This window comes from Homalodisca vitripennis, chromosome 6 (genome assembly GCF_021130785.1).
Source record: "Homalodisca vitripennis isolate AUS2020 chromosome 6, UT_GWSS_2.1, whole genome shotgun sequence".
Classification (NCBI taxonomy): Eukaryota; Metazoa; Arthropoda; class Insecta; order Hemiptera; family Cicadellidae; genus Homalodisca; species Homalodisca vitripennis.
In genome coordinates, this window is record NC_060212.1 from 79,816,405 (window position 1) to 79,828,829 (window position 12,425).

A 12,425-nucleotide genomic window follows, 5' to 3' on the forward strand; every position below is an offset into this window, starting at 1 on the left:
AGACTCTCTCTCTCTCTCTCTCTCTCTCTCTCTCTCTCTCTCTCTCTCTCTCTCTCTCTCTCTCTCTCTCTCTCTCTCTCTCTCTCTCTCTCTCTCTCTCTCTCTCTCTGTCTATCTCTCTCTCATACATAAAAAACATGTTTTATATTATTGTGCAACACCACTTTAAAACGGATTATAAGGAGAGAAGACCGACTAAATTTTGTTACCTAATACGATGCTATAAAAGGTATTTTCACGAATATATAATTGACCCCATATTTCCGTTCCCTTTCTTTAAACCTCACATATACAGAAACTAAATCAATAAACTTTATAGAGTTCTCTTGTCTAATATGGGTATAAAACAATGATTGTACTCTAAGAGATGATAAGTTAAAAAAAGCACACAACGTTGAGAAAACGATATAAAAATATTATCTATGTGAGGACTTTTCTTAAATAAATAAAATAAATAAATAAGCCTAGATGGGAAGTAATGTAGGCTATGTTTGAATTAAATTTGATGTTTAGCTCTTTTAGTCGTTGCTTACATTTAACTGCGTATATTAAGTGAAAGAAATAAACATTGAAAAAGAATCCTATAATTTAAAATATATATGTACTTAAGTATAAATTAATAATAATTAAAGTACTTACGTGTATAAATCTTGCAGTAAAAATTCCAGTAAGTTGAATCCAGCCTAAAAATTTACAATCCAATGAAGTCGCCCTTATACATGCCTTGAATTGTGTGCTGACAAAGAGAAATGCATGGTTGACTCCACGTGATTCATGAGTTACTACAGCGACCTGACAGTTGTGGCAGTACTGAAATCCGTTGAACTCGTTATTCTTCCCCTTGACACTTAGTTGGAGTAAAAGAATGGTCAAGGATTATTCTATATAGGTACGTGCCTGATATGAATTAATTTACACTTAGTGTTAAATAGTAATGATCAGGAATTAAAACACACACACACATCCATCCCTGTTAAGTAAAAAATATGTACATAAAAGTATAAACTGGTAGAGCAAAAAGACTTATCTGTAATAAATATAACTTTGATATTCATACAAAAAAAAGCTTTTAGAAATAGAGGATATGCTAAAATATTAAAAAAAACACGGAGGTCATAAGATGAAATTTTGTATTTAGTACAAATAGCTTAGCGCTCCTTTAACAACGTAAACAAAAGGAAAGGAATTATAGCACAATGCAAATTGGGATTGAAACAGGGGTTTACAATGGACGAATCGTAGGTTTAAATTAGCAACTATAATATTAAGTAGTCGTCATTATTCAAATTCTTTGTGTAAAATGTACTTACAAATATACCATTAAATATGGTAGACAATTTTAGCTATTAGGTATTAAAATAAAAATTTAAAATATATTTAAAAATATACATATGAAATTCATCTATATAATGACAAATATAAAGTATCTATAGTTTCATTTTTCAGTCTCTAAAAAACATAAAAATTAAAGGAAAAATCTATATATTTGATAACAACAAAAATAAAAAAAGGAAACTTAATACGGTAATAAAAAACTATTTGAATGAGTTGCAAAGAGAAAATATGTTGCGTATTATAAGGAATATTAAAGTATAATATCAGTATGAAGTTAATTGTGTTATTTCATTAAGTGAACCTAATTAAAATTGTAAAGAATATTTTATACCTACAACTGTCCATATCCTAAATTTAGACCACCCGGATGTATAGTTTGTAGGATACTCTGATGAGCTATATCTTTAATAATTCATTTGTAATTCATACGGATTCTGAATTTTGTTAATACTTTTTACGGAAAAGCTTTAATTGAATTTTTTTATGCTCCATTGAATGGACCGAAATAGGAAAGTAAGCGGTAATAAATGTTCCTTGGTTATTAATTTATACTTAAGTACATATATATTTTAAATTATAGGATTCTTTTTCAATGTTTATTTCTTTCACTTAATATACGTAGTTAAATGTAAGCAACGACTAAAAGAGCTAAACATCAAATTTAATTCAAACATAGCCTACATTACTTCCCATCTAGGCTTATTTATTTATTTTATTTATTTAAGAAAAGTCCTCACATAGATAATATTTTATATCGTTTTCTCAACGTTGTGTGCTTTTTTTAACTTATCATCTCTTAGAGTACAATCATTGTTTTATACCCATATTAGACAAGAGAACTCTATAAAGTTATTGATTTAGTTTCTGTATATGTGAGGTTTAAAGAAAGGGAACGGAAATATGGGGTCAATTATATATTCGTGAAAATACCTTTTATAGCATCGTATTAGGTAACAAAATTTAGTCGGTCTTCTCTCCTTATAATCCGTTTTAAAGTGGTGTTGCACAATAATATAAAACATGTTTTTATGTATGAGAGAGAGATAGACAGAGAGAGAGAGAGAGAGAGAGAGAGAGAGAGAGAGAGAGAGAGAGAGAGAAGAGAGAGAGAGAGAGAGAGAGAGTCTTGCCGTTATTTAATAAAAAAACATTTTCTCTAAATGGTACCATCAACTATATAAAGAGTACATTCAAATATACGTTACCAATTCAAGCTTGTCTGTGTGATTATATTTCTTCGCTAGAGTATTTTACTATTCTATTATTTCAAGATTTTATTTTTCACTTTAATTTTAACTGATTACAACTATATGATAAGAGGTTGCGTTGACGACTTGTTACTCAACACCGGTATGTAATATTTCAACTAGTTTCTAGCATTAAAGCTATACAAAAGACTCAACTTTACAATCGACCAAATAAATTTCCCACACAAATGAAACTTAGCGGTAATATCGTTTTATATAATGTTGAGGAGATAATGGAATAATGGATGAACACTAATGGAAGGTTGTTTCATGGTTGTGATACACTAAAACGCAGCGTAAAATGTGTCTGCTCTCGTGCTTTAACAACCTTCAGAATCTTATTTTGTACTGTGTATTCCTAAATTACATTTAAACTAGTAAAATACAATTTACTATTACACACCATTCTTTCCTATTGCAGATAGTGATGAAATCATTAAAGGAAGATTTACAACGTCCTATGTGAAATTTCAAATAAACAAAAAAAGTTTAAATCTGAAACAGAGCTACTCAGTCAGAAAGAAACAAGAATAATAATAAAAAAATAGATTAATTTGGGGATAGTGGTAAAAATTATATTACGGCTACCTAACACTGATAAATGAATTTTAAAACTCTATAAAATATATACTTAGTAAAAGTGCCTTTACATTTTTTATGTCGATGTTTGGTATCTACTGTATACCAGAGCAAGTTCCTAGTTTTTAAAAAGCGATTTGTCGAATTTTAAGAAACAATATGAATGATATCAGTGTAATTGTTAAACACTCCAACATTAGGCGCGTATATGTCCATCTGGAACTATCTGATATAATTTGTATAAATGGTTATTTAAATAATGATACATAAACAACTTAACAAAACGTTTAAGATGTTTAGTTTTTAACATCACCGGAATTACGAGACATTAATATCCGTTAGATACACTGAACTATCCGTTATGTACGGGTACAATTTAGTATTTACAAATACAGTACATTCAGTACTGTAATATTGCATATGTATGTAAGATTTCGTATCATCGGTAAAAACATGAATCATGAATAAAAATATTGTATTTGCATTCCTAAAAATGATTTTCAATTATCACTTTTGCCCAACCAAGTTATACAGGTTTTATATTACCTGGTATATAAGATTTTATACTTATATATTTTTGTAAGTACATGTCTATCCAAAGTTTATTACAAAAATAACGTTAGAACCTGTGTAAGCTCTTCAGTACTTAAATAGAAGTTTAAAAATTTCATTCACGATTTAATCAATGATGTCTCCAATAGTTTTAATAACTTTTAATGAAAGAAGTTTATCTCTCTCTCTCTCTCTTAAAATAAGTTCTGCACGGTTCACAGGGTGAGTCTCTATCCCGATATATTTAACAAAGTTCATTTTGAAATTTCGTCAATGTTTGTGTTTCGTAAATTTTTTTCTAACGCTAAAATACAAATACGAATTAAGTTATTAGTTCGTCGTGATAGAATGGGTAATCTTCTTTATATAGGTATACAAAATTGTACAACATAAATTGCATATTTATATTTATTTAGTAATAAATTTATCAAGCATTTTTATAGTTATCTGATTGGTCAGGAATGGTTGAATAACATTAAACCCTGTCCATAAATACATATATGTCGTCCCATATTTAAAAAAATGTTCATGAATATTAATATTCTATCATTAATCTATATAAAAATAACAATGGATTTCGGAGGAACGGAAATAAAAAAACACACCCAAATAAAAAGAAAACCAAAAAAAGGTTACTCTTACCTAGAGTTTGTCTAAGGTTTTCCACATTTCTCTTTTGATGTCTTTTCTTTGTTATAAAATATTTTGAACTATCTTATGTATTTTCATTATTTATATTTTAAAAATAGTATAAGAATATTTCAATATTTTCGTGGTATAAAATTAAACCTTTTTACCATCTATGTAATCTAATTTAATAGGTTTTATACAAACATACATTACAATAAAAGATTTAATTTTTTCCTTACGAAACATAGTACAAATAATTTATGAGCTTGAGTAAATAAACTCAAAATATTTAACGAATTAATATGAGTTAAGAGAATTAATTTATATTTTATCTTGTACACTATATTTTACTAGCATGAGTTATAGAGTTACAAAATTCTATACGTATCATTTCAACATATTCACACCACTATAATGATAATTTGTATGTATAAATATTTCTCTAAAATTATTAAAAGAACTAGATTTCATTTTCAAAAAGAAACGTATAAAATATATATTAGGTTCTTTTATAAATAACCTGTTGTGAAAGCAAACACGTTTTTTGAATCGTAGCTTGATCTAACATAAACTTTATTGAAATAAACGAATGCACCTATTTGAGTTTGAATTTATGTGAGATGACGTATCCATAAATTAAAATAGGTACTATAACAACAACGACAAAAATATGAGTATATTCATTGTCCACATTTTCCTGTTATAAATTACAGGATTAAATTATATGTATGTCAAGAAAAATTTACTGCTGTTGATAAAATAACATTTTGTTTTTAGAATTAAAGTGTGTATATAATTACTAATTTAAAAAAGATGTGAGTGAATTTATAGTTGTGAACAATACCGCTCTTTTTCCCCTCTGAGATAAAAAGTTTACATTGAATTATCTGCTTACAAATGTAGTAGATTTCCTAATTTATATTTTTTACATTGTGATTATTTTATCTACGATTTTGTGTCAAGCAATTAGTACACAATTTGAGGTTGTAAAAAAACATTTAAATAAAAATACGAGAACCGTGCTGTTTTACGTTAATATTTCCTTTGTATTTCAGTTAATTTATAACGCAATGTTATATTGTTATTATAAAAACTTATTAATTGGAAAACCACCATAAAATACCAAATCAACCTCGCTTAAATCCAATAGAAAATTTTTGTTTTATTTATTTAATTATATTTGACATATATTAAATTAAAAGGTTACTCAAGCAAAAAATATTAAGAAATTAAAATGTTCCTGAAAACATAGTATGTAATGTGTAAAGCAGAGGGCTTTCTACATTAGTAGAAAGATACTTGAATAACTCAATCCCACACATGTTTCTGAGAAACTGTTAACAACATTATGCTAGAATAAAGCTGGTAAAACCACTTCCGTGTAACAAGCTTTTACACTAAGCCATCTTGAGAATGTGGTTACAACAGTTTAAAAGCTTCACCATGCTAAGTATAGTGTACATTTTTAAATGTATAATTGTATTTAAGTGAGATAATTTAATGAATACATTTAATGCAAACTATAGATTTCGTCAAACTTAAACATTTTCTATATGCTTAATTTAAATACTTTGAGCCTATATGTTTTATATTTAACACATTTTTAAAATGGATTGACTATACAGGCTTTTAGAGTTCATAAAATTTTTCCTCTCAGTAAATTTATTTTTAGATATCAAACAAAAACTATTCACTGGTATAGTTACATGTGAATCCATACTAAAAGTTATTTTTGAATTTAAAACTTGAAAGAATGCATACCTATCAATTTCTGCAACACAACATAAGTAATTTATCCCGTAAGTGTTATAATTTATTATTTATTTACATTTCATATTTTCATATAAAATGTTATACTGATTCTATGAACAGTTATAAATACCTAAAATATTGTGTATTTGTATTTTATAACCCAGACAAGGGAAACAATGATATATAAACGTTGTTTAGTGTGAGTTACCTGTTTCTATAACACATTTCCTTTAGTTACATTAAAATTTAATCATATAAATTTAATAAACATGTAACTAAACGTATATCAAGGTAAAATATGTGACAAGTATTTGCATGGGATTTATTTGGGTTTATATTACATAGCTTCATATTGAATGCTACGGGTTTAAGACAATTCTCGGGAATGTAAGAAATAGTTAGCATGTTTCTTTTCTTGAAATATAATCTAGTATTATATTTATTTAAAGAATAGCTTTGTTTTTATGCGTACAAGAGTATTAAGTAGGCATTCATAGGTAATTCTTGAAACACTTAAATTTACCTATACGTTTATGAGTATTCACGTCGTACCTCAAGCGTATGTTTTCTAAATTTTTTGAACATTGGAGGATGCATTATTTTGATAATACATCCCTGATAGGTTTCCAGATGCTTTATAATTATTTGTAATGGTTTACGTAAGAAGTTATAAAAATAATTTACACTCGATTGATGATACGCACCTATTTGGGTTCAAACCCAAAATTTAGTTTACAGTTTCAATGTGTTTGGGTTTTGAGATTATATGGAGGAATCTGTGCAACGACGTATATACTATTAAATAATTAAAATTTTTTAGCTCGCTTTTAAAGTTTTTTAACAATCATATTGTGTTCTGTTTTCTAAGTTGTTGATGTCAATTTTTCTTATACTAGTTGGCAGCTTTATATATAAACGATTATAACTTTTAATGTTTTTACTGGTATGTTTATAATCATAATTTATTGATTGAAACACTTACAGCCACCGATTATTAAAGTACACAACCTAATATAAAATTTGGGATCACGAATAAGAAATTAAATTACATCTGGCCTGTGTGTCTTAAGTAGCACACATTACTTTTTTGAACCATTAAATTTTAAAATATTAAGTATAAATTATTTTTTATTATATTTTCTATAGCTCTGAGATAAATATGTAAGAAGAAATATAATATTTTTCTTTATATTTAAATCAAAATTCACACACACTTTTAAGTTTTTGTGTATTGAATTATAAGCAGGACACTTGAGACAGTCTGGATGATTAATAAACACGAAACAATCTGAATGATTACAACTATTGTGAATAAATTTATTCGAAAACAAAAATTGTATTTTATACATAGGTTTTGATATTAAACGAAAAAAGATACGGCTTTTTACTCTGTTACGTTCCAAATGTTTAGGTAAATATATGCTTTATAATTGTTTTACCACAAAGAAGTGTACATTAAAAGTTCTATTTTACTGTAGTGTTTGCTTAGTTGGCCATTTAATATAAGTTTAAAATAATTGATATTTTCATTACTTCATTTATTGATAATTATAAAGCAATTCCTATTGTTACCAGGCACTAGTGGGTTTGTGTGGTAAACCTCTGTTCAGTAACTCCCATATATTCAAATGAGACAAGAGGCAAACCCTACATTGCTTTCACATTGTCTGCGATTGGTTTACCACGATTGTTGGGTATAAATACAAGAAACTGTTGGGCATATGTTCTCACAGTAAAAATACATTATTTTATTTTGATTTATTTAAAGTGACATTTTTTTCGTCATTATTCTACATTATTAAAGTATAGTGATTTTAATTGCAGTTGATGCAGTTCTGATAGACTCAACATTATATTACCCTAAACTAAGATAAATACTTCTAATCAAAATAAATGACACCAGTTTGATTTCCTGTCTTGTCAACCAAATAATTATACTTTAAAATTTAAATTCCACATTTTAATATTTTGACCCGAAATTATAAAAAACATTACAAAATTAAAAACAAAATACAAGATTACATGCAGATTTAAAGTGATCTGTTAGTTTTAAAATGGTTTTATGTACATAACCATTTAAATAAGTTTTTAGTTATTCTTAGGAAGATTCTATTTTGCATTAAAATTTCATAGTATTTCCCTCATCTGATTCTGAAAAACCTGATATTAATTTCTCCTAAGAGTTTGTTGTTGTGTAAATGTATTTTTTTTTATATATATTTTTTACAAAATAAAGATAAAGGGTTTGAAAACCTTTATCTACGTGAATTATTTCATAACTTAAACAAATTAATATATATGAATGTTATGGATTTAAATAAACTTGTACTTGTACGGGAATGTAAAGTAGGTAGATTGACAACTTTACTGCGTCTTTATAATGAGTGTTCTTTGTTCTTATGGTGTCGACTTCTCACTAATGCGTCCGCCGCCTTCAACGTGTAATAGTAAAAGTGCTGAATTTATACTGATATGAATAAACACACACTGTAAATCGAAAATAGAGCAGTATTGTAATCGAAAATTAATAACATGCACAAAGTTAATATAGTTTATGAAACATTCTGATCTTTGTGAAGGAAAAAGGATATTTCCGGACATTTGCCATCGATCAGTGAAACAAAAAATCAGTAACACTACATTCCGAGATCTGAAATCTGATCTCTTCTTCAGATAAAATAAATAATCTAATACATTATTATAAAATATTTTAAAATAAACAAATCATACCAAAACGTTGTGGCACGCCTAAGTCAAGAATCACAACCAACATAATTTGTGCCAACTATACTAATTCTAAAACATGCACTTAATAAAAAACTATACAAAACATTAATCTTTAAAACTGAACTACATAGTACAGGTTACAATAAGTCTGCATTCGTCTAACAACCACCTACGACTGACCAGAAACCAATAGCAAATAGTAATCGTAACGGCAGAAAGAAGAAACAAGATGGCGGAAATAAAAAAGGAAGGGGGACAGGAATAGGCCCCTTTTTATTATTATTGGTTCATGCTAGATGAACTTATATGGCGTTCATGAATTATTTGACTAGTTAATATCATTATCGAAATATAAACCTAATACCCTTTTACAATTTTCTTTTAAAAATCTTCAGTGCCTGAACAATCGTAATATAAATACACATACTCCAATCTTATACATTAACAAGAGGATTATCAATTTTTAAATTAAAGACGTTTTGGACATTGATTAAACCACCCTTATTTAAAGTATATAATATATTTTAAACATTCTCATATAATTCTTGTATACAATTCAGAATTACCTATGTTATTATTATAATCACGACCCATAATTATTCTAAATTCAATGTGAGGAATATTCCACGCTTACGCTATCACAATTGGTTTTACAAAAAGAAATGTGTACACGAAACCACGTAACGAAAAACGAATAACGAAAAAAGCGTTTACATATCCAACCCTTATATCAACAAAATAGATATGTTGTATACATAATTATACATTTAATTAAGCTTAGCCGAATGATAAAATGGTAAATGATAAAAACTATCCTTGTCTAGCAGGTATAACAAAATATTTATTTATTGTCATAGTTCCAAAACTGAATTAAAACTATACGGTAGACAATATAACACATATAAGCCCACCAACATGTTGATACATTCAATTTGAATTACCTAATTTGGATAAAGAAGTGGTCTGCAGTTGATCAAATACCCTACATGAATTTGATACTTTTTATTCTAATAACTAACTCTTGTATTACTAAAATCTAACAGCATTGGGAGATTTATATAAACGAGCAATTTGGATGACTCATTAGTAAGATATATTAAAAAGAGTTTGATGTATTTGAACAGTATTTAAAACTATATTTTTTCTGAGAGAAAGAAAACCTTTTAAATGCTTGAAATAAATTTTAGTTATTTATTGGTGCCCTATATTTTTTTACAACTTTTTACATACTTAGCTCATACATAATGGAAGCTGTTGTAGAAGGGTTTATTCTATGTGAATGTTAAGTTTATCTCCAGTTCACCTTCGTCTGGAATTAAATTCTTAACATCGTTTAGCCATAACAGACCCCTAAACTACAAAATATAATGTAATCTACGTATGAGGTATTTTCTTTAACAGATTAGGTACACAAATAAGTGCCACTGCGATGTTTTACGTACGATTTCTTAGCATGATGTCCCAATTGTATAGATAATGAAAAAATTAGAATATCTATACTAGTTTTTAAGTGCGAACAGAACGAGTTTATGTGATTAGTTGTGAGACTTACACCTGGCAAGTAGTTTTCTCTTCATCTGAGGAAAAAATCTATTGAGTTTACGGTCTTATTGTCTGTATATACGTCTGTCCGCCTGCCCGTCAGTAAGATAAGTCCATATTGGAACTTTAATGGGTTTCAGTGAAAAAGGTCAAAGAATTATTATTCCGTCTATCTCTCTCTGTCTGTACAATACCTCTTTCGTTCGGAATTTCTTCTAATCTATTGTAACGCTTTCCTTATTATCATAATGATGAATTATCGAGACTCAATAACGAAAAAAGTATACTAGTTCCCCCTGTTTGGTTGCTGTTTTATGGTAATTTATTGGGCAATAATAACATAACTCTGTGCAGTTACGACACTGGATTAATTATAAGATTACAACTAAACTTTTTCAAAAAGCCGTTTAAACGAGATTTACTTGCCGATCTAGTTATTTTATTTCTATGTAAACACCTGTTTTCCCCATAACATGTTAGGTTTTGCATGGTCATTCTCTGACTTATCCTTTTTTATAATTGGATTTATGTTTATTTACCACTATTTGCAGTGTATTTTGTGTAAAAGTGTCACCAGGACGGTGGTACGCACAGAATCTATAAAGGTTTATTATAGTTTGTTTCTTATTTTGACCAATATCTAAATATAAAATGTTGTGCAGAGATTGGAGTAGTCTAGTATATGGGACTATATTTTTTATTTACAGTGAGGTAGTTATATTACCATATATTATGCTTATGGTATTTGCAAAGTACAATAGTTGATCTGTAATTTCAGCCACCCTATCAAAATTGCTGATAGCTGTACTCAGTATCTCAACGTTCAAGCTGAATATACGTACTACTGAAACCAATAACATGTATTGTATTACATGTAAGTAAGGGGTGTGTCATAGTTCGTTCGGTAGCGTAACATGCATTATGACAAGAAGTTCTAAGGAAACTTTTCAGTTACAGCCCATTTCTTTATTAAGGTGTCCTATGTACTCACAAATAAAGAGATAATCAATCAAAATTAAATTTTACATTCTCCAGGCCTAGTAAGTGGAAGTTTTTATGAAGCCTATTGAGTGATACTCTTCAATGACGCTCAGCTAATTGACATATTTTGGCGTACACCATATTGGTAATTATTATATGCCACAAGCAAAACGTATGGCCTGTAGATGAAACCTTTATCGAGATACCCCCGTTTGCATGTTAAATTTTGGATTAATTTATATAATTATTAGGCTATTCAAACGTCATAATTGAAATAATAAAAGTCTAACTTACATAGTCGACAAAACATAATGTTCTTTTTATTTTAGTTCTATTTTCACGTTACCATTATTGATACAGAAAAGAACAATGTAAACATATTCAATAACGCTCGGGCCATATCTTTTGTTATACCATTTTAAAAAATTTCGAGTTTTTACATACAAATGAAGTATTGTTACCAAATTTACAGTCTGTATTTCAGTGTATTCAGGAATTATTGTGTGATTAGACAGATGTGCATAAATGAGTCTTTTTAGCCACTTTAACGATAGGCTTCACTAATGCTCAGCCAAGATATGCCACATAAATGTGGAGTGGGTTAACATAATATGCGATGTTAATGTCACCCTCCAAGATCAGGAAGTAGGTGGACTATTATCGGAACCTTATGCGGTTGTTTGTTTTGTATCATTTTTATCCTTGCCTGTATGGTGACTTATATCGCAGCTACTCTGAATGACAAATATAGAAATAATGAAATCTTTATTAAAAAAAGAATATTCTTTATATATTAGCACAACACGAGTACCTGACACCCTACACGTTTCTACACATTTCTAAAAGATCTGTGAGGGATTGAGTGGCTAAGACTTGCCAAATGAAAAATATGTCTCGCTCCTTACTAAATATTATATATAAAAACACTTCCATGAGAATTGAGGCCAAGTGGAAGGGCTCATGTGAGGTTTCTTAAAATTTTTGTATTCTGTTACCTGAGTAAATAAAGACAATTATCCTACAAATGCTAATGCTACTACAATATTAGCCTCATTTGCTTAGGTTAAAAGTAAACAATAT